At 36.7% G+C, this 21,137-nt stretch overlaps 1 pseudogene; it reads right to left on the reverse strand.

The window, feature by feature from the left end:
• Positions 1 to 994: 994 nt before the first annotated feature.
• LOC141494233 (alpha-enolase pseudogene) lies at positions 995 to 5,708 on the reverse strand (annotated as a pseudogene).
• Positions 5,709 to 21,137: the final 15,429 nt, after the last annotated feature.

Below are 21,137 nucleotides of genomic sequence, written 5' to 3' on the forward strand. Positions count from 1 at the left end.
AATTGTTCATGGGTAGGGTGAGCTAGTATAATAAAAATGGCCATCTACCGAATTAATCTACTTATTCAGTGCCATTCCAATCAAACTACCTAAAAACCATTTTACAGAGCTAGAAATAGTAATAAGAAAATTTATTTGGAAGAAAAAATCAAGACTATCAAAGGAATTAATGGAAAAATGCAAAGGAAGATGGTTTAGCTAAACCAGATTTAAAATTATATTATAAAGTGGCAATCATCAAAATTATTTGGTACTGGGGATGGCTAGGTGGTGCAGTGGATGGAACACCGGCCCTGGAGTCAGGAGCAACTGAGTTCAAATCTGGCCTCAGACACTTAATAATTACCTAGTTGTGTGGCCTTGGTCAAGCCATTTAACCGCATTTGCCTTGTAAAAACTAAAAATAAAATTATTTGGTACTGGCTAATAAAAAGAATGATGGGTCAGTGGAATAAATTAGGTCCACAAGACATAGAAATAAGCAACTATAATAATTTTCTATTTGATAAATCTAAAGTGTTCAGTTTCTGGCATAAGAACTCAGTATATGGCAAACACTGCTGAGAAAACTGGAAAATAGTAGGGCAGAAATTACGCATAGCTCAACATCTCACATCCAATTCTTCTTTTTTCTTTTTTTTTACTGAATACTTTTATTCTGCACATAGAAGCCACTAAAGGATCTGGCCCATGGGCTTGTTGGGGGGCTGCATCACAAGTATATGACTCTGCACATCAACACTGGGGGTGGGGCTGAGAACAGATCATTCTACCCAGTCACAAGATGAGGTCTTCCAAAAAAGGATCAAAGGATCAGGTACCAGAAGAAGCAGTGAGAACACAGAAAGGTGGAAGAGAGCAGGGTTGGAGTTATGTAGCAGAGCCCCCATCCCCAAAACAAAACTGGTCTACTACTTGGTGCTGCCCATTCTTTGGAGGACTTCTACAGAGGTGACTGTTGCCTACTAGCTCTGAGGATTCATGGTCATGGAGCTTACTTGGCCTAAGGGTTTCTGAAGTTCCTTACAGCAAATTTAGCCTTGCTGTCCAGTTCTCCCTCAATTCTGAGAATTTGGTTATACTTGGCCAAACGCTCAGATTGGCAGGGGGCCCCAGTCTTGATCTGCCCAGTGCAGAGACCCACCACCAGGTCTGCAATGAAGGTATCTTCAGTCTCTCCAGAACGATGGGAAGCCATAACTCCTCACCCATTGGACTTGGCCAGCTTGCATGCCTGGAGAGATTTGGTCATGGAGCCAATCTGGTTCACTTTGAGCAGGAGGAAATTGCAAGCTTTCTCATTCACAGCCTTTTCAATGCACTTGGGATTGGTCACTGTGAGATCATCCCCTACAACCTGGATGCCTGCAGTTTCAGTAAAATTCTTCCAAGCTTCCCAATCATCCTGGTCAAAGGGATCTTCAATAGACACCACTGGATAGTCTTAGATGAAGCTCTTGTAAAGGTCCCCAAGCTCGGCAGGTGAGCTGTATCTGCTGGGATCATCAGGAGACTTGAAGTCCAAGTCATATTTCCCAGACCAGAAGAATTCAGAGGCAGCAACAGCCATTCCAATTACAACCTTGTCAGTATAGCCAGCCTTGCCAATCGCTTCCTTCAGTAGCTCCAGAGCTGCTTTATTCTCCAGTATGTTAGGAGCAAAGCCATGGTGGCATCCTGTCCATATTTCTTCTTCTTTTTTTGTGAAATAATTTTTATGATGGTAACAAAATAATAGGCTTACAGATCACTTGCTCCACAATAATATAATACTTGATTATATATATTTGTATATGTATATGTATATGTATATCTATATCTATATCTATATATCTATATATATATAGTGTGTGTAACTTTGCAAAATATTTTCTTTTTTTAATTTTCTTTTTTTAATTCTCATTTTGTACAAATGTTTTTACATTAATAAAATATTCTTGATTAAGAGTAAACAAAATACCCCTCCCCCATGAATATAGACTTGCTTGGGTGATAAAGTAAAGGGGAGAGAAAAAAATTAAAATTTAAAAAAAGAATAATAGTAAGAATTGTATGTATGGCCAGGTGGCGCAATGGACGAAGCACCAGCCCTGGAGCCATGAGCATCTGAGCCCACATCCAGCCCTGTAGACCCAACAATCACCCAGCTGTGTGACATGCAAGCCACCCGATCCCCACTGCCCTGCAAAAATCTAAAAGAAGAAAAAAAAAGACCCAAAATAAAATAAAATAGTAATAATAGTAGGGGTGGCTGGGTGGCAGACAGAGCATTGGCCCTTGAGTCAGGAGCACCTGGGTCCAAATCCGGCCTCAGACTCCCAAAGATCACCCTACTTTGTGGCCCCAGGCAGGCCACCCAGCCCCATTTGCCCTGCACTCTCCCCCAAGTAATAATAATGAAAAATGTGCTTCAGTCTTTGTTCCAACACCAACAACTCTGACATGGGTGGATCGCATTCTTTATGGTAATTCCATTGCAAATGTTACTTCCATATTTTTCCAATGTTGCCATTGCTGATCACAACTCCCTCCTTTCTTATTTCTCCACTACCATGTACTATATTTTCTCTCTCCTTTCACTCTGACTCTGCTGTAGGGTAGCTGAGTGGCACAGCAGACAGATCCCTGGTCCAGGGGCCAAGAAGCCCTGAGCCCCCATACCACCCGTTAGGCCCAGAATCCACCTGACCCTCTATGGTCCTGGACAGGCCTTCCAATCCCATCCCCTTGCAAGAAGTAAAAAAGAAAATGTGTTATATCTGACCACTCTCCCCCCATGGTCCATCCTCTCCTCCTTCATTCACATCCCCACCCTTCCCCCTGCTCCCCCCTTCTTACTCCAGATGCTTATACCCCATTGAGTATATATGCTGTTTCCTCTCCTAGCCACCAATGATGAGAGCAAAGGTTCCCTCATTCCCCCTTGCCTCCCCCTTCCATATCATTATAATAGCTCATTGTAATAATAAAAAAAACTTGTTATATGAAACATCTTGGCCTATTCCCCCTCTCCTTTTTCTTTCTCCCATTACATTTCCCTTTTTTTCTATTGACTCCATTTTTACACCATATTTTATCTTCAAATTCAGCTTTCTCCTGTGCTTCAACTATAAAAGCTCCCTCTACCTGCTCTATTAACTGAGAAGGTTCATATGTGTATTATCAGTGTCATTTTTCTATGTGGGAATACATGCAGTTCATCCTCATTAAGTCCCTCATATTTCCCCCCTCTCCTTCAATCTCCATGCTTCACCTGAGTCCTGTGTCTAAAGATCAAACCTTCTGTTCAGCTCTGGCCATTCCATAAGGAACATTTGAAATTCCCCTGGTTCATTGAAAGTCCATCTTTTTCCCTGGAAGAGGACATTCAGCCTTGCTGGGTAGTTCATTCTTGGCTGCATTCTAAGCTCTTTTGCCTTCTGGTATATTGTATTCCAAGCCCTACAAGCTTCCAATGTAGTTGCTGCTAAGTCCTGTGTGATCCTGACTGCAGCTCCATGATATTTGAACTGTGTCCTTCTGGCTGCTTGTAATATTTTCTCTTTGACTTGGAAGTTCTGCAATTTGGCTATAATATTCCTAGGGGTTGGTTTTTGGGGATCTCTTTCTCTGGGGGAATCGGTGGATTCTCTCCATTTCTATTTTGCCCTCTGCTTCTAGAATATCAGGGCAATTTTCCTGTAGTAATTCTTTGAAAATGATGTCAAGGCTCTTTTCCTGATCATGACTTTCAGATATTCCAATAATTTTTAAATTATCTTTCCTAAGTCTGTTTTCCATATCAGTTGTTTTTTCAATGAGATATTTCACATTTTCTTCTAATTTTTCATTTTTTTTTGTTTTTCAAGTATTGATTCCTGATTTCTGGTAAATTCATCAATCTCCCTGAATTCTATTCTTTGTCTGAAGGATTTGTTCTCCTCAGAGAATTTTCTAATCTCTTTTTCCATCTGGCCAATTTTGCTTTTTAAGGCATTTTTCTCCTCAATAACTTTTTGAACTGTTTTATCCATTTGACCTAAACTCGTTTTTTTTTTTTTTAGCTTGCTATTTTCTTCAGCATTTTTTTGGATTTCCTTGAGTAAGCTGCTGACTTCATTTTCATGTTTTTCCTGCATCTCTCTCCTTTCTTTTACCAGTTTTTCTTCCAACTCCTTCATTTGATTTTCAAAGTCTTTTTTGAGCTCTGTCATAGCCTGAACCCAATTTCTGTTTTGCTTGGAGTCTTTAGATGCAGGAGCTTGTACCTCCTCATCTTCAGACTGAGTATTTTGATCCTTCTTGGGCTCATGAGGAAAATATTTCTCAATGGTCTTCCTCTTGTTTCTTTGCTTGCTCATTTTCCCAGCCTGAGCCTGGTTTTGGGGTGCTTCCTGAGCTTTTGGGACACTCCCACAAGGGTCTCAGTATGTGAGGCTCTGTCCTCCTTCCTGGTCTGTGAATAACCATAAGCACCCCCCTCTGCCACGGGGCTGAGGTGGGGGGGGCCCTGCTTTTCTGGGGGGGGGGCTAGACTGCTATCAGGATCCAAATGTGGTCAGAGCCCCAGAGTCCTTTTCCAGAGGCAGAGGACAGAGCTCTGCAGTCTCTCTTCACTCGCCTCCCTCAGCTCAATGGGCTCATGCCCTGCAGGCTCCTGCTTAGGGCTCTGCCTGCTTCTGTTTCCTGGATCAGGGCTGGGGAAAGACCAAGTTACTAGCGTGTGCCCTAAGGGCTGGGTTCCACGTGCTCACTCTGGCAGAGGTTCCCCGCTGTTCCCCCACTTTGTGCCCGATGCTCCCCGGGGTGCAGCTCAGGAGACTCCCCCGCTGCTGTGAGCCATGCTTCCCAGTGCCGTGGGGCTGCCTCCGGGAGGCTGAAGTTCTTTTGTTTTGGTGGGCCACCCCACTGGAGAGCTGCCTCTCCAAACCCGGGGAGCAGAGCCTTTCTGCTCTTTTCTAGGTTACCTTGCATATGAGAACTGCCTCAATGGGTCCCTTTGTGGGTTCTGTCTCTTGAAAGTTTAGAGTCCTTAGTTTCACATTTTATCAGAGAGCGCCTAAGACTTGATCTCTTCTTGTCGCCATCTTGGCTCCATATTTCTTCTTAATCACATTCTTCAAGTTGTGGTAGACCTCAGCTCCAATGCATATGGCCTCCTTGAAGTTTGATGCTTCAACAGGGAGGATCATGAACTCTTGCATTGCTAGCTTGTTACCAGCATGGGAGCCACCATTGATCACATTGAAGGCTGGAACTGGCAGGATGACTTCTTCATTGCCTGCAAGATCAGCAATATGGCGGAACAAGGAGACACCTTTCTCTGCAGCCCCAGCCTTACAAACAGCCAGAGACACTCTCAATATAGCATTTGCTCCAAATTTAGATTTATTCTCAGAACCATCCATCGCTATCATCAATTTGTCAATCTTCTCCTGCTCCACAACATTCAGTTTCTTGCTAATCAGGGTCAGGGCAATAGTTTTTATTGATGTGCTCAACTGCTTTTGAGACACCTTTCCCCATATATGGGGTCTTATCATTGTCTCAGTGCTCCAGGGCTTCATGGATGCCAGTAGAAGCCCCACTGGGCACAGCAGCTCTGAAGAGACCTTTTGAAGTGTAGAGATCAACTTCAACAGTGGGGTTTCCACGAGAGTCAAAGATCTCTCTTGCAATGATCTTCAAAATCAACATGCTGAATTTCTGGTTGGGGCTGGCTCCGCGGGATTCAGAGGAGAGAGAGGCCGAGGGGCTCACATCCGATTCTAAGATAATGTTGATATGGGTATATGATTTAGACAAAAACAGTGGTATCATAAGCCAAGAAGTGCAATGAATCATTTAACTGTTAGATCTGCAGAGAGGAGAAGAATTTGTGATCCAATAACAAATATGACAAAAAAAGGAAATGATAAATGTTGGTGGGAATGTGGGAAAACTGGGGAACTAATATACTGTTGGTAGAGTTGTAAAGTGATTCCATTCTCCATTTTGGAAAGCAGTTGGAAACTATACCCAAAGAGCAATAAAACTGTGCATATCATTTGATCCAACAATATCATTACTAGGTTTATATCCCGAAAAGTTCCTTAAAAAAAGGAAAAAGACTTGCATGTACAAAAGTATTCATAGCAGCTCTTTTTTCTATTGGCAAAACATTGGAAATTGAGACAATGTCCATCAATTGAGGAATAGCTGAACAAATTTTGGTATATGAATGTGATGGAAGACATCTACTGTTCTGTAAGAAATCATAAACAGGCTGACTTCAGAAAAACCTGGAATGATCTGCATGAATTGATAATGAGTAAAGTGAGCAGAGCCTGGTAAGAGCAACATTCTGTGATGATCAATCATGAAGTTTTTCACAGCAATACAGCGATTAAATATACTTTTAAAAGATTTTTGATGCAAGATCCCACCCTCATCCAGAGAAAGAACTATGGAGTACTATTTCACTTTTTAAATTATTTTTGCGTGTTTTTTCCTTCCATTTTTATTTGCATTTTACAGTATCACTAATATGGAAATATGTATAACATGATTCTCCATGTGTAACCTATATCAGATTCCTTGCTATCTTTGGGCAGAGGAAGGGAAGGGAAGGGAGGGAGGGAGAAAAATTTGCAAAAATGAATGTTGAAAACAATTTTTACATATAATTGGAAAAATAACTTAATTAAAAAAGAAACAGTAGAGAGGAACAAATGTGTACAGAGAGTTAATGACCCAACTAAACAAAGTAATCTGGAGTTTTAAGGATGAAGCTGTATAGAGAACAACAGACTAGAAAGGGAAATTTGTAAAAGTTTCTGTAACAATTATTTTTAGTATCAATAAAAATGGAGATAATTTCAAACTAACTTAATAGTTGAAATTGAGTTATTGTATTATACAATGAAATAGTTATGGAAGTAAAGAAAATGAAAATACTGGAATGAGTATGCAGAGGGAAGGAGCTTTCCTAGAGGTGAAACAATTTTTGAGGGCATTGGAAGATTGATTTTTAAAGTCATCTGAAAGAGGAAAGGTTTAGAGATGGGGAGAATATTAGATAATTATTAGCAATATACAAATTTATATCTCATCTATATTAAAATGTTTGTTAGGTAACTTACAAGAGCATACTGATGAAAAGTTTGAGAAGGGAACAAAACATCTTTTACAAATGATATAAATATAAATTAAAACAGTATTTATTGTGACTTGATTATTTAAAAAAAGAATTTGCTTTGGTAGAACTATTTAAAATACTATTTAAAAATTCTGCAAAAATGTGCCTGTATATGTATATATATGTATATGTATATGTATATATGTATATATATGTTAAAATTTTATGAGATTATTTGAGAGGTATATAAAGATAAAAATTTTCAATGATCACATGATTGCTAATTCTAATTATTCTTCCAGTTCTAATTATATTAATCTCAGAAATGTCTTTCTCAACTTCTCTGCAGCTTTTGACAAAGGTGATTGCTTTCTTTCTTAATATTTTCATTTTTCTCCTATTTCTTGTCTCTCCTTCTATTTAACATTTTGCTCCATGTGATTTCACTTATATCATCAGTTCCCATGAATTCAATAGTATTCTAGATTCTGAGCTCCAGTCACACATTTCTAAATGCCTCCTAACCATAAAGAACTGTTAGAGGCATTTCCAACTCAACATATACAAAGTAGATCTCATTGTTTTTCTTCTAATGATCTTCCCTTTCAAAATGTCGCTATCCCCATTATTCCACGCTCACAATCGTAATTACTATCATTCTCAATTTTTCATGCCCTCATCCCACATATCCAATCCATTGTGAAATCTTGGATTTTTTACCTTCATAACAACTCTCATGTTATTCAGTCATTTTTAGTTGTGTCTGACCGTTTGTGACTTCATTGGAGCTTTCTTGGCAAAGAAACTGAAGTAGTTTGTCATTTTATTCCCCATTAGTTTGTCATTTTCTTCCCCATTTCTTTTAATAAATGAGAAAGCACTGGCAATCAGGTTTAAGTGACTTGCCCAGGGTTATTCAGTTAATATATGTCTGAGGATAGATTTGAACTCAGGAAGATGAATCTACCTGACTCTAGTCCCAGTTGTCTATCTACTATACCACCTCACAGCTTTCATATATTTCCCCTAGTCACAGCCCTCATTCATTCAGGTCCTTATAACCTCTTATAAGTGAAACTGTAGTAGCCTTTTTAACTGATCTCCTTGCTTCAAGTGAGTCTCCACTTAGATTTATCCTCTACCCAGCTTTCATGGTGACTTTTATAAAGAGTAGGTCTAAACTTCCTCCTGTTCATTGAGCTTCTCTGGCTCCCTATCACTTTTAGGATCAAATATTAACATCTGGCATTAAAGTGAAATGGGACTGAATAATTTCTTAGACCCTTAGTATTCTAAGACTCATGAGAAACACATATGTAAATTGCATTTCCATATCTAAGGGAGGAGAGATCTAAGTAGACTTATTCTGCATTCAAACATAACTCTGGCTCCAAACAAGAGTACAGGAAACAGAACCAAGATAGTTGCATATGTTTAGGGGAATCTCCAGTAGTCTTTGAACTAAAACAAACATGCACACACACACACACACACACACACACACACACACATGCACGCATGCACACGGACACCCCCACACACACATAAAACGACAACCAGGATCACTAATCATCCTTAGTTGAGAAAATACATGTGGGACTCCAGAAGCAATTGGATGCCCCTTTTTGAGAAGTAGTTCCAATAGTATCAAACTTTCCTTTTTGACTATTCCTTCACTAGCATTCAGTGGACAGAAAGAAGGGGAAAATGTAAAAAGAGACAAAAAACTTACTTCTCAAAGGTAACATCAATTAAAAAACCCTCTTCTTCTCTATGCCTTGCATAATCTTCAAGAAAGTAAATTGGTCATAGCACCAGATGCAATAATTGAATTACTGGAATTCCTCCTCGGTAGGATTTATTTTCTGATCTATTCTATTCTTTTAGGTTTAAATTTATCCTGTTGGCCAAGAGGACCTTTTTGGGCATTATCTTATTATTTAGTAGTGGTTCTGAAGAATTTGGGGATTGTCTAAAAAAATCATGAAGGAAACTTAATTTTTTAAAAATTTGAATTTGGGAAGTCATAGGGAAATTTGCAGTTTTTTGTGATTGGTGCAAAACATTTGAAAGGACAGGTTTTATCTTCCTAGGAAGCCAGAGTCCTTTTATTCAGAACTGGCCATGTGGGCAAATGTTTAAAATGTACTCTCAGTTATAGGAAAGGGAGGGAAGGGAAGGCTGAATCACTTTTAAAAGGTTAAAATGAAAAACAACATTCTTTCTTGTTCCAGTGAACTAGAATATTCTCTCTCTCTCTCTCTCTCTCTCTCTCTCTCTCTCTCTCTCTCTCTCTGTCTGTCTCTCTCTGTCTCTTCTCTCTGTCTCTATCTCTGTCTCTCTGTCTATCTGTCTCTCTCTCTCCACCCCCCCACCCCCACCCCCCGTCTACCTTTTGCTACTTTGTTTCCACTGCTGTCTTCAAGAATCTGATCTGGAGTTATTTCTAGCCCTGGGTGACTTTCTTCTTTGTTTCTTCTTTCAGAAGCCATTAGCAGCTTTTCTCAGACATGAGTCACTTCCTTTCCTTTTATTTTGTTGCTTCAGCAGCTCTTTGTCTCCTCTCAGTTGGAGAAGTTATCCACCATAGCTTATCCAGAGCAGGGACCTTGAGACAATGCATTGTGTATATATGATAGAAGATGCAAGAAGAGGCATGAGTGCCTGGACACAGACACCCTATGGGTTACCCTGCAATAATTAAAGCCTTAGCTTCTGATTGCTTTTTGTTGCTTAGATGCAAAGCAAACAGAAATGTTGAATGCAGACTAAAAGCCAGAAAACTGTGTATGTGTAAACTTCTGGAAGATTTATTGTGTAACTACATGGCTGTAACTTATTCTTATGTGTCCCTCTTGGCATCTAACAACAGAGATGGAACTACTAAACGGAGATCCTAGTGTGGGATTTTTCCAAGTTTGTTACCCTCACTTCTACCCCTAACAGAACTTTCCAGTTAGATTTCACAATATTAATGAGATTCAGAGAATCAAATAAGCCAGTTACGGTCCCTACTATGTGTCAGACATTAACCTAAGCACTGTGGAGATAAATTAAAATGTGACACAATCTTTACCTTCATGGGATTTAGTTGACACTTGAGCATGTTCACAGAAGAGTAAGTACAGGATAGAAATGCATCAATTCCTGTGGGATCACTTCCAAATTACACTACTCTTGCAAGGTAGGTTCTCAAAAAGTGGCTGGTTTTAGCTGTAACCCTGATGTGCTGAGTTTCCTGATTCTAAGAGTCATGAAACTTCATCTAATGTGCTCTCCAAACTCAATCAACCAGATGACCTCAATTAGATTTTTTTTAACAAAAGTTTTATTGAGATGACAAAAATTACAAAATGTTGCCCATACTAGGAATGTTCTCTCTCTTCTGCACACAGTACTGGGGTTAATATCCCTAGTGAAGTCCTCTCAGGTTAAGAAACATCTAGATAAGAACGGACTATTATTTTTAGACTACTCCTAGAAAGACCTTGCATTCTAAGTTAGCCACCTATCTTAGGATAAAATTATTTTTATTAACTAAGAGAATAGTAGACTATTCCCATGGAAAAACCTTGCATTCCAAAGAAGCCCATAAGCCTCCTCTTCTTTGATGATAAGTAATGAATGGGAGGATAGTACACTGTTCCTAGACCTTGCGTTCCAAGACGAGCTACATTTCTACAATAAAAATAATTATAATCCTGAAGGTTATTCTCACCATCTGGATGATAAGGTAATATTTTATGAAAAACTTTCATTCTTTTCATTGTTGCTTGGGTAGATTTTCACAAGTAAAATGTAGCTGAAGACTAACCAATGAGTCAACATAGAGGTATGATAGCGAGGAGGAGGGGATCTCATTAGACCATATATTCTTTCCTGAATATCAGTTTGGGGCAACTCCTTGATTTTCACTACCTTTGCAAGACTTGGAGTGTGCCCTTTTCTCGAGAAAATTCAAAATATTTTATTTTTGCCCAGAGGAGTCTCTATATTTTTAAGTGAATTCTTATACCACGCAGTGTGTTCAAATTTAAAACACAAAGGCTGTGAAACTTATAAATAGGTAAAATCTGAGGGTGAGGAGTCCCTGGTGATTCCTGGCCCTGGACATTCTTTTCTTCCTCTCAATGGTCGTCATGAAGTTTGCTTTGTTGTTAAACATCACTGATATACAAATCATTCTGCTACTCTTTATTAGTTGCTTGTAGAACATGGCATTATGGTGGATGGGTCAATCATTAGGAGACTGTTTCAACAATCTTGATGTATAACTGGGATGGTTTTTCACTGAGCATGGCTGTTGCTATGACAATTTCTATATGCTTGAGGTAACTTAGATTCCTTTCATTGCTTCCTTATTTCTGATTTCAGGAATACTGCCATCTGTTTTAGCTAAATTATCTAAAAATCAGAAAAGAATAAGCATACACACACAAAAACCAGGGCCTCATTAAGAGATGAAATAGCCCATTTCCCCTTCTGGCAGTGCTTAACAATCAACCTTACTTACAGGAGAATGGCCATTCTGGTTCATTTGCAGAATTCTGAGTCCTTCTTTCTTCAAAGCTAATGAGAAGACCCTTCTTTACCCCACAATACCAGCCCATTAATCACTCAGTCAGAAGCAGGTTCCCTAAGCATCCACATGTTGAATTGGAGTCAGTTAGGTAATGTTTTCAGTTTTTGTTTTTTGTTTTTTTTGTTTTCTTTGGTAAGGCAATGGGGTTAAGTGACTTGCCCAAGGTCACATAGCTAGGTAATTATTAAGTGTCTGAGGCCAAACTTGAACTCAGGTTCTCCTGACTCCAGGATGGATGCTAGATCCAATGAGTCACCTCGTGCTGCCCCTCATAAATTCTTACATATGCACATCATACCTTTATTTTTGCACTTCTCCTTTGGCTACTGGTTTCATCATAACATGGTTATAAAAGTATATTCTTTTAAGACCCAATAAATATTTTAGGCATTCATTCAGGTTCATATCTCATCCAAGTCTGCATATCTCCATAGACCACTCCAGATCTAATCACATGGCCTGCCACAAAGAAGGTGCAGAATAAATGTTGACTACCTGAATGACCATTTGAAGTCCATGATGATATAGAGTTCTACAGACACAGTCTGTGAACACAATCAATGTTACTGAATTGAGTAAGGATACTTATAGACAATATATTTTTGTGATTCCCAATATTTTAAGAAATATATATCACTCTTTATTACATCTGTACAATTCCCTCACCCTGGTCTGTAGAAATTAGATACTTGGGAACTTTATGTCACCCTTTATGAAAATTACAATTCACAGAGGTTTGAAAATCTATCCATCATATCCACACACTACCATTTACAAAATTTTTTCCTTGTGTTCTTTGGTTCTTCATTTGTTTTCCATATAATTCTATTTTCCAATTTTTGATCTGTTCTAAACTATCTGCAATATATTGAGCAACTCACCTAAACTTTTTTCATATTTGTAAGATGATGGTTGCGATTAGAAAATCTTCAATATTTCTTCCGACTCAGACATTCTTTAAATCAATTATTTTTTATATTATATATTGGATTCCATCTCTCAACACATCCATGGATACACATCTCCTCATTAAAATTATAATTTATTTTATTGCTAACCTAACTTTTCCTTAGTAAGACTACAAACTTTTTTTGTCCTATCCATATTTCATCTTATAGCATTTAATTTATATAATAGCATTGCAACTTTTCTGAAATGCATCCAACTTTTCCCTGTCTATAATTGAATCAAAACAGAGATGCAGTAGGGAATATTATTGTATTCTGGCACTGGGCAGGAGATAAGGCTAGATGTCTGCTCAAGGATTCCTTACAAATATTTAATTTTAAGATTCTAACTATAATTCATTCTATGAGTCACTTAGGAGTCTTTCTTAATTCTTTCTTCTTCCTGACCTACCCTCCCCACATCATACCAAATCAACTATCTCTGTTGTTTTGATTCTACTCCCACAATATCTTTTACACTCATCCTCTTCTTACTTACGTAGTCTTTATCTTGGTTCATTTCCTTTTATTCATTTTCCAGTTGAGTTATTGAAACAACTTTCTAATTAGTATAGAAACTTTAAGTTTTTATTGTCTGCCATGCATACTTCAATCAGCTGTTAAGTGAAACTGTCTCATTTTCCTTCTGAATTTTATACCTATTTATTCAAGAGTGAAATACAAGAGTCTATAATTTTAAATTCAGCTTGTAGGGTCAGGGATTTCAACAGATGTAAAACCCTTATACTTTTTTAAAATTTATTTTTATTAAAGATATTATTTGAGTTTTACAATTTCCCCCCAATCTTGCTTCCCTCCCCTGCCTCCCCCAACAGAAAGCACTCTGTCAGTCTTTACTTTCTTTCCATGTTGTACCTTGATCCAAATTGGGTGTGATGAGAGAGAAATCATATCCTTAAAGAAGAGAAGAGAAGTCTAAGAGGTAACAAGATCAGGCAATAACATATCTGTTTTTTCCTAAATTAAAGGGAATAATCCTTGCACTTTGTTCAAACTCCACAGCTCCTTATCTGGATACAGATGGCACTCTCCTTTGCAGACAGCCCAATATTGTTCTTGATTGTTGCACTGATGGAATGAGAAAGTCCTTCAAGGTTGAACCTCACTCCCATGTTGCTGTTAGGGTGTACAGTGTTTTTCTGGTTCTGCTCATCTCACTCAGCATCAGTTCATGCAAATCCCTCCAGGCTTCCCTGAAATCCCATCCCTCCTGGTTTCTAATAGAACAATAGTGTTCCATGACATACATATACCACAGTAAAACCCTTATACTTAAGAATGAATTATTTTATTTTATTTTCCAATTACATGTTATGGAAGTTTTCTAACATTCATCCACATGCATATACATATTTTTAACTTATGTAGTTTCCTTCCACCCTTCCTTCTCACCCCACTTCCCTCAGTGGAGAACAGTATGGTTGATATTGTACATACACATTTGTGTTTAACTTGTTTACAGGTTAATCATTTTCTGCATGAACAATTAGGGTTAAAGGAAAAGAAGGAAAACCATGAGACAGGAAACCAAAACATGAGAGAAACTTGTAAAAAATGTAGTGTCCATTTTGATTCTGTAGGCTTTTTTTCATACTTTTTTTCCTTCCTCTGATGTGGATAGCTTTGTCCATAGCATGTTTTCTACCAGCTTTCTGAATTTCTAAGAGGAGCTGAATTCATCAAGGTTGATCAATTCACAATGTTGTTATTAATGTGTACAATGTTCTCTTAGTTCTGTTGTCTTTCCTCAGCATTAGTTCCTGTAATTCATTCCATGCTTCCAAAGAGTCCAACCTATTCATGGTTTCTTAAAGAACAACAACTCCACCACATTCATATACCATAACTTGTTCAATCATTTTCCAATGCCCATCAGGGCATTCCCTCAATTTCACATTCCTTGCACCACAAAAAGAGTTGCTATTAATATTTTGTATTCAGGCACTGGGCACAGAATAATATTTTCCCACATTTTTATGATTTCTCCTGGATATAGGCCTAGTATTGTTATTACTGGGTCAAAGGATATGATCAGTTTTATTGCTTTTTGAGTGTAGTTCCATATTGCTTTCCAGAAGGGAGGATCAGTTCATAATTCCAATAGTGATGCATTAATGTCCCAATCTTCCCACAACCTCTCCAACAATCCCTTTTTGTCACCTTAACCAATCTGATAGATGTGAGGTGGAAACTCACAGCTGTTTTAATTTGCATTTTTCTAATCAGTAATGATTTGGAACATTTTTTCATATTATTATATATAACTTTAATCTCTTCATTTGCAAACTGTCTGATCATATTCTTTGACCAGTTGGGGAATGGTTTGTAACCTTATTAATCTGATGCATTTCTCTATATATTTTAGAAATGAGACCTTTATCAGAACTCTAAGTTGTGAAGATTGTTTCCCAGATTTCTGCACTCCTTCTGATTTTGGCATCATGAATTTTATTAGTGCAAAACATTTTTAATTTAATATAATCAAAATCATTTGTTTTGTAGCTTATAATGTACTCTATTTCTTATTTGATCATAAATTTGTCCTTTTTACATAGCTCTGATAAAGTATTTCTTGGTCTACTAATTGATCTATGATATAACCTTTTATGTTCAAATCTTGTACCCATTTTGATCTTATTTTGGTACTGGGAGTGAGATGTGGGTCTATGCCTAGGTTTTGCCATACGATTTTCCCAAACAAATTTGTCAAATAGTGAGTTTTTATCATAAAAACCAATGTCTTTGGGTTTTTCAAATAGTAGATTACTGTATTCATTTACTACTGTTTCTTTAGAAGCTATCCTAATCCATTGATCCATTACTCTATTTCTTAACCAGTACCAGTCTGTTTTGATGACTGCCACAATATAGGCATAATTTTGGTTCTGGTAGAGTCAGACCACCTTCCTTTATATTTTTTTCCATCTATTCCCTACATATTCTTGATCTTTTGGTGCTCCACATGCATTTTGTTACTATTTTTTATAGCTTATTAATAGTTATTTGGTTTTCTGATTGGTATGGCACCAAATATGTAATTTAATTTGAGTAGAATTGTGATTTTTATTATATAAGCAAATGATATTTTTCCATTTGTATTGATCTGACTTTATTTGTGTGAGAATTGCTTTGTAATTGTGTTTGTTTTGTTTCTGATTTTGTCTGGAAAGCAGATTTCCAAGTATTTAATGTCTACTTCATTTTTTTAAATTATAGAAATATTTTATTTATTTTCTAATTATATATAATAGTTTCTACCAATTATTTTTTCCAAGGTTTTGAACTTTGCAAATTTTCCCCCTCCTTTCCTTCCCTGCCCCTTTCCCCAACAGAAGGCAATCTGATAGTCCTTACATTTGTTTCCATGATGTGCATAGATCAAAATTGAATGTGTTGAGAGAAAAACATCCTTAAGGAAGAAAGAAAATATTAGAGATAGTAAATTATGTAATACACGAGATAACTTTTTAAAAATTGAAGAAAATAATTTTTGTCTTCATTTAAACTCCATAGTTCCTTCTCTGGATACAGATGTTATTCTCTAGCACAGATTTCCTAAAGTTGTCCCTGATGGAGTGAACATGTCCATCAAGGTTAATTGTCATTCCATGATATTGTTAAGGTGTACAATGTCCTTCTTGTTCTGGTCATCTCTCTCAGCATCAATTCATGCAAGTCTTTCCAGGCTTCTCTGAAATCCCATACCTTCTAATTTTTAAGAGTGTTCCATCACGTACATGTAACATAATATGTTCAGCCATGCTCCAATGATGGACATCCACTCCATCTCCAGCTGTTCATTAGCACAAGCAGAGCTGCCATGAATATTTTCATACATGAAAGGATTTTACCTTTTTTCATGATCTCTTCAAGATATAGACCCAGTGGTGGTATTGATGAATCAAAGGGTATGCACATTTTCATCACCCCTTGGGCATTATTCAAACTCCTCTCCAGAAAGACCAGTCCACAGCTCCAACAACAATACATCAGTTTCCCACATCCAACATTGAACATTATCCTTTCTGGTCATATTTACCAATCTAAGAAGTGGGAGGTGGTGCCCCAGAGATTTCCCAACATGCACCTCTCTATTCAGTAATGATTGGGATTTCTTTATTTTATTTTTGTTATATAAATGTTTTATTCACACAGCTAGGTAATTATTAAGTGTCTGAGGCTGGATTTGAACTCAGGTACTCCTGACTCCAGGGCCGGTGCTCTATCCACTGTGCCACCTAGGTGCCCCTATAAGACAACTTTTTAAAAATATATTTAAGGTATTAATCCCTTGTGCTCTTTGTTTAAACTTCACAGTTCTTTCTCTGGATACAGACAGTATTCTCTGTCACTGATACCCTAAAATTGTCCCTGATTATTGAAGTGGTAGAATGAGCAAGTCCATTAAGGTTGATCATTGATCCTGTGTTGTTATTTGGCTGTACAGTGTTCTTCTGATTCTTTTCATCTTGCTCAGCATCAATTCATGCAAGTCTTTCCAGGCTTCTCTGAAATCTCCTCCCTCCTGGTTTCTAATAAAACCATAGTATTCCATAACGTACATATACCACAATTTGTTCAACCATTCCCCAACTGATGGACATTCCCTCAATTTCCATTTTATTGCTACCACCAAGAACTGCTATGAATATTTTTATACATGATGTTTTTATCCTTTTGCATGATCTATTCAGGACACACAACCAGTAGTGGTATTGCTGGATCAAAAGATTTGTCCATTTTTATTATCCTTTTGGATATTATTCCAAATTGCTCTCCAAAAAGGGTGGATCAGTTCACAGATCCACCAACAATGTATTAGTGCCCCAGATTTCCCATATCCCTTCTGACATTGATCATTGTCCTTTCTGGTCATATTGACCAATCTGAGAGGTGTGAGGTGGTACCTCAGAGATGCCTTAATTTGAATTTCTCTTATCAGTAATTTTATAGAGCAATTTTTCATTATGACTGGATAGCTTTGATTTCCTCATCTGCAAATTGCCTTTGCATATCCTTTTACCATTTGTCAATTGGGGAATGGATTGTTTTATAAATTTGACTCAGTTCTCTATATGTTTTAGAAATGAATCTTTTTTATTTTTATTTAAAGTAATGGGGCTTAGTGACTTGCCCAAAGTCACACAGCTAGGCAATTATTAATTGTCTGAGGCTGGATTTGAATTCAGGTCATTCTGACTCCAGGGCCGGTGCTCTATCCACTGCGCCACCTAGCTGCCCTAGAAATGAATCCTTTGTCAGAAACACCTGTAAATATTGTTTCCTAATTTACTAAATTTCTTCTGTTCTTGGTTGCAATGGTTTTGTTTATGTGAAAATCTTTTACTTTAATGTAATCAAAGTTATCCAGTTTTCCTTTTATTGATTGTATTCCATCTCTTCCTTGGTCATAAACTGTTTTCCTTTCCATTGATCTGACTGGTAAACTTTTCCTTGTTCTCCTAGTTTGCTTATAATATTGTCTTTTATGTCTAAATCCTGCATCCATTTTGATCCTATGCTGGTATACGGTGTGAGATGACTAGCATCTAGTCATACTAACTTCCAGTTTTCCCAACCATTTTTTTTTTATGGAACAGAGAGTTCTTATCCCAGAAGCCTGGCTCTTTGGGTTAATCAAACAGCAGATTACTATAATGATTTGGTGCTGACTCTTTTGCATCTAGTCTATTCCACTGATCCACCTCTATTTATTAGCCATTACCAGACAGTTTTGATGAGTGATACTTTATAAAATAATTTTAGATCTGATAATGCTAAACTACCTTCTTTTGCACCTTTTCCCCAATTAAATCCCTTGATATTCTTGAATTGTTTCTCCACATGAATTTAGTTAGAATTTTTTCCTAGCTCATTAAAGTAAATTTTTGCAAGTTTGATTGGCAAGGCACTAACTAAGTAGTTCAGTTTAGGTAGAACTGTCGTTTTTATTTTATTAGCTCAGCCATCCATGAGCAGTTGATATTTGCCCAGTTATTGATTGCAGTTATGTTAAATGGAATTTGTCTTTCTATCTCTTGCTCTTGGGTTTTGTTGTTCATATATAGAAATACTGATAATTTATGTGAGATTACTTTACATCCTGCTGCTTTGGTAAATTTGTTAATTGTTTCCAGAAGATTTGTAGATCATTTCCTTGAGTCCTCTAAGTATACCATCATTGCACCTGCAAAGAGTGAAAGCTTTGTTTCCTCACTGCCAATTCTGAATCCTACAATTTTTTTTCTTCTCTTATTGCTAAAGCTAGCATTTCTAATAATATTTTGAATAATATTGGTGATATTAGCATCCTTGTTTCACCCCTAACTTAATTAGAAATTCTCCTAGTTTATCCCCATTATACATAATATTTGTTGATGGTTTTGGATAGATATTGCTTATTTTTTTGTTTGTTTTTTGCAAGGCAATGGGATTAAGTAACTTGCCTAAGGTCACACAGCTAAGTAATTATAATTAAAGTGTCTGAGCCTGGATTTGAACTCAAGTCCTCCTGGCTCCAGGGCCAGTGCTCTATCCACTGTCCCACCCAAATGCCTTTATTGCTTATTATTTTAAGGAAAACTCCATTTATTCTTATACTTTCTAATGATTTTAATATGGCTGTTTTATTTTGTCTACAACTTTTTTAGCATTAATTGAGATAATTATATGATTTTTGTTGGTTTTGTTATTGATATATTCAGTTATGTTGGGTGTTTTCTTAATTTTAAACCATCCTTGCCCACCTGATATAAATCCTATTTGATCACAAAGTAATACTCAAAGTACTATGGTATCATAAATGGAATTTGGCAGAGCTCCTTCTTGTATTTTTAAAATAGTTTATATAGAACTGGAATTAATTGCTCTTTAAATGTTTGGTAGAATTCATTTGTAAATCCATCTGAAGACATTTTTAGGGAATTTATTGATGGTTTCTTCATTTTCTCTTTTTGAAATGAAATTATTTAAATATTTTATTTCTCTTCTGTTAATCTGGGCAGTTTGTATTTTTGTAAATATTCATTCATTTCATTCAGATTACCAAATTTATTATGCAGTTTGGCAAAATAGCTCTCAATTATCTCTTTAATTTCCTCCTCATTGGTGGTGAGTTCACCTTTGTCATTCTTGATAGTGATAATTTGGTTTTCTTCTTTCTTTTTCAAATCATATTAACACAAGTTTTAGCTATATTATTGATGTTTTTCATAAAACCAATTCTTAGATTTGTTTATTAGGTCAATGGTTCTATTGTTTTCAGATTTATTATTCTGTTCCTTAATTTTCAGAATTTCTAATTTGGTATTTAATTGGGGATCTTTCATTTGTCCTTTTTTTTTTTAGCTTTTTAATTTTTATATCTAATGCATTGATCTTCTTTTTCTCTACCTTATTCATTTTTTAGGTTTTTTTGCAAGGCAATGGGGTTAAGTGGCTTGCCCAAGGCTACACAGCTAGGTCATTATGAAGTGCCTGAGGTCGGATTTGAACTCAGGTCCTCCTGACTCCAAGGCCAGTGCTCTATTCACTGTGCCACATGGCAGCCCTGTCTCTATTTTAGTCATATAATCATTTAGAGATATAAAATTTCCCCTCAAAACTGCCTTGTCTGCATCCCATAAATTTTGGAATGATGTTTCATTGGTATTATTTTCTTGGATATAATTATTAATTATTTCTATGATTTGCTTTTATCTTTATCTCTGCTTCAAATATGTTTATTGTAAATAATATATTGTGGGATTTTTATTTTTAATTCATTCTGCTATCCACTTCTTTTGTTAAGGGAGAATTCATCCCATTCACATTTACAGTTAAAATAACTAATTCTATTTTCCCCTCCATGCTATCTTTCCCCATTTATACTTTTCTCTTTTCTTTCTTCTTATACCTCCTCAACAAAGTTTAATTCCCTTTCCCCTTCAACTTCTCTTTACAATTTCAATGTTAAGTTTATTTTCACTTATACCTTCACCTTCCCTTTTCTTTCCTTCCTCCTTCCACTTCCATGTAGCATAGAATAGATTTTTAATGCTGATTGGGAATGTACCTTATTCCCTCTCTGGATCAAATCTATTGAATATGATTTCCTCAGTGTTCACATCCTCCCTTCTTTCCCTCTACTATAATAGATCTTTGTGCCTCTTCACCTGTTGCAATTATCCACTAATGACTAGCCTTCTCCTTTTTATGTTTTTATTATTTTAATCCTGTATTATAATTACATCTCTTTTAACAACATTTTCTCCTTTTATCTGACCTGGTAGAAGTATTATCAATCAAAGGTCAATTGAATGATTGCTTTATAGCTCAAAGTACTGTTAACCAAAGTACAATCAAAGGTTGATAGATTACTTTCTTGCTTGATTAGCAGCTTTGCTTCAGAGTCACTAAGTGCCTCCTCTTCTTCTGTCTCATTAGAGATAAACTTCTCAAGAGTTATGCATCACATCAAATTATTATATTTTTTGGATTTTTTCAAGGCAAT

This window comes from Macrotis lagotis, chromosome 7, assembly GCF_037893015.1.
Source record: "Macrotis lagotis isolate mMagLag1 chromosome 7, bilby.v1.9.chrom.fasta, whole genome shotgun sequence".
Classification (NCBI taxonomy): Eukaryota; Metazoa; Chordata; class Mammalia; order Peramelemorphia; family Peramelidae; genus Macrotis; species Macrotis lagotis.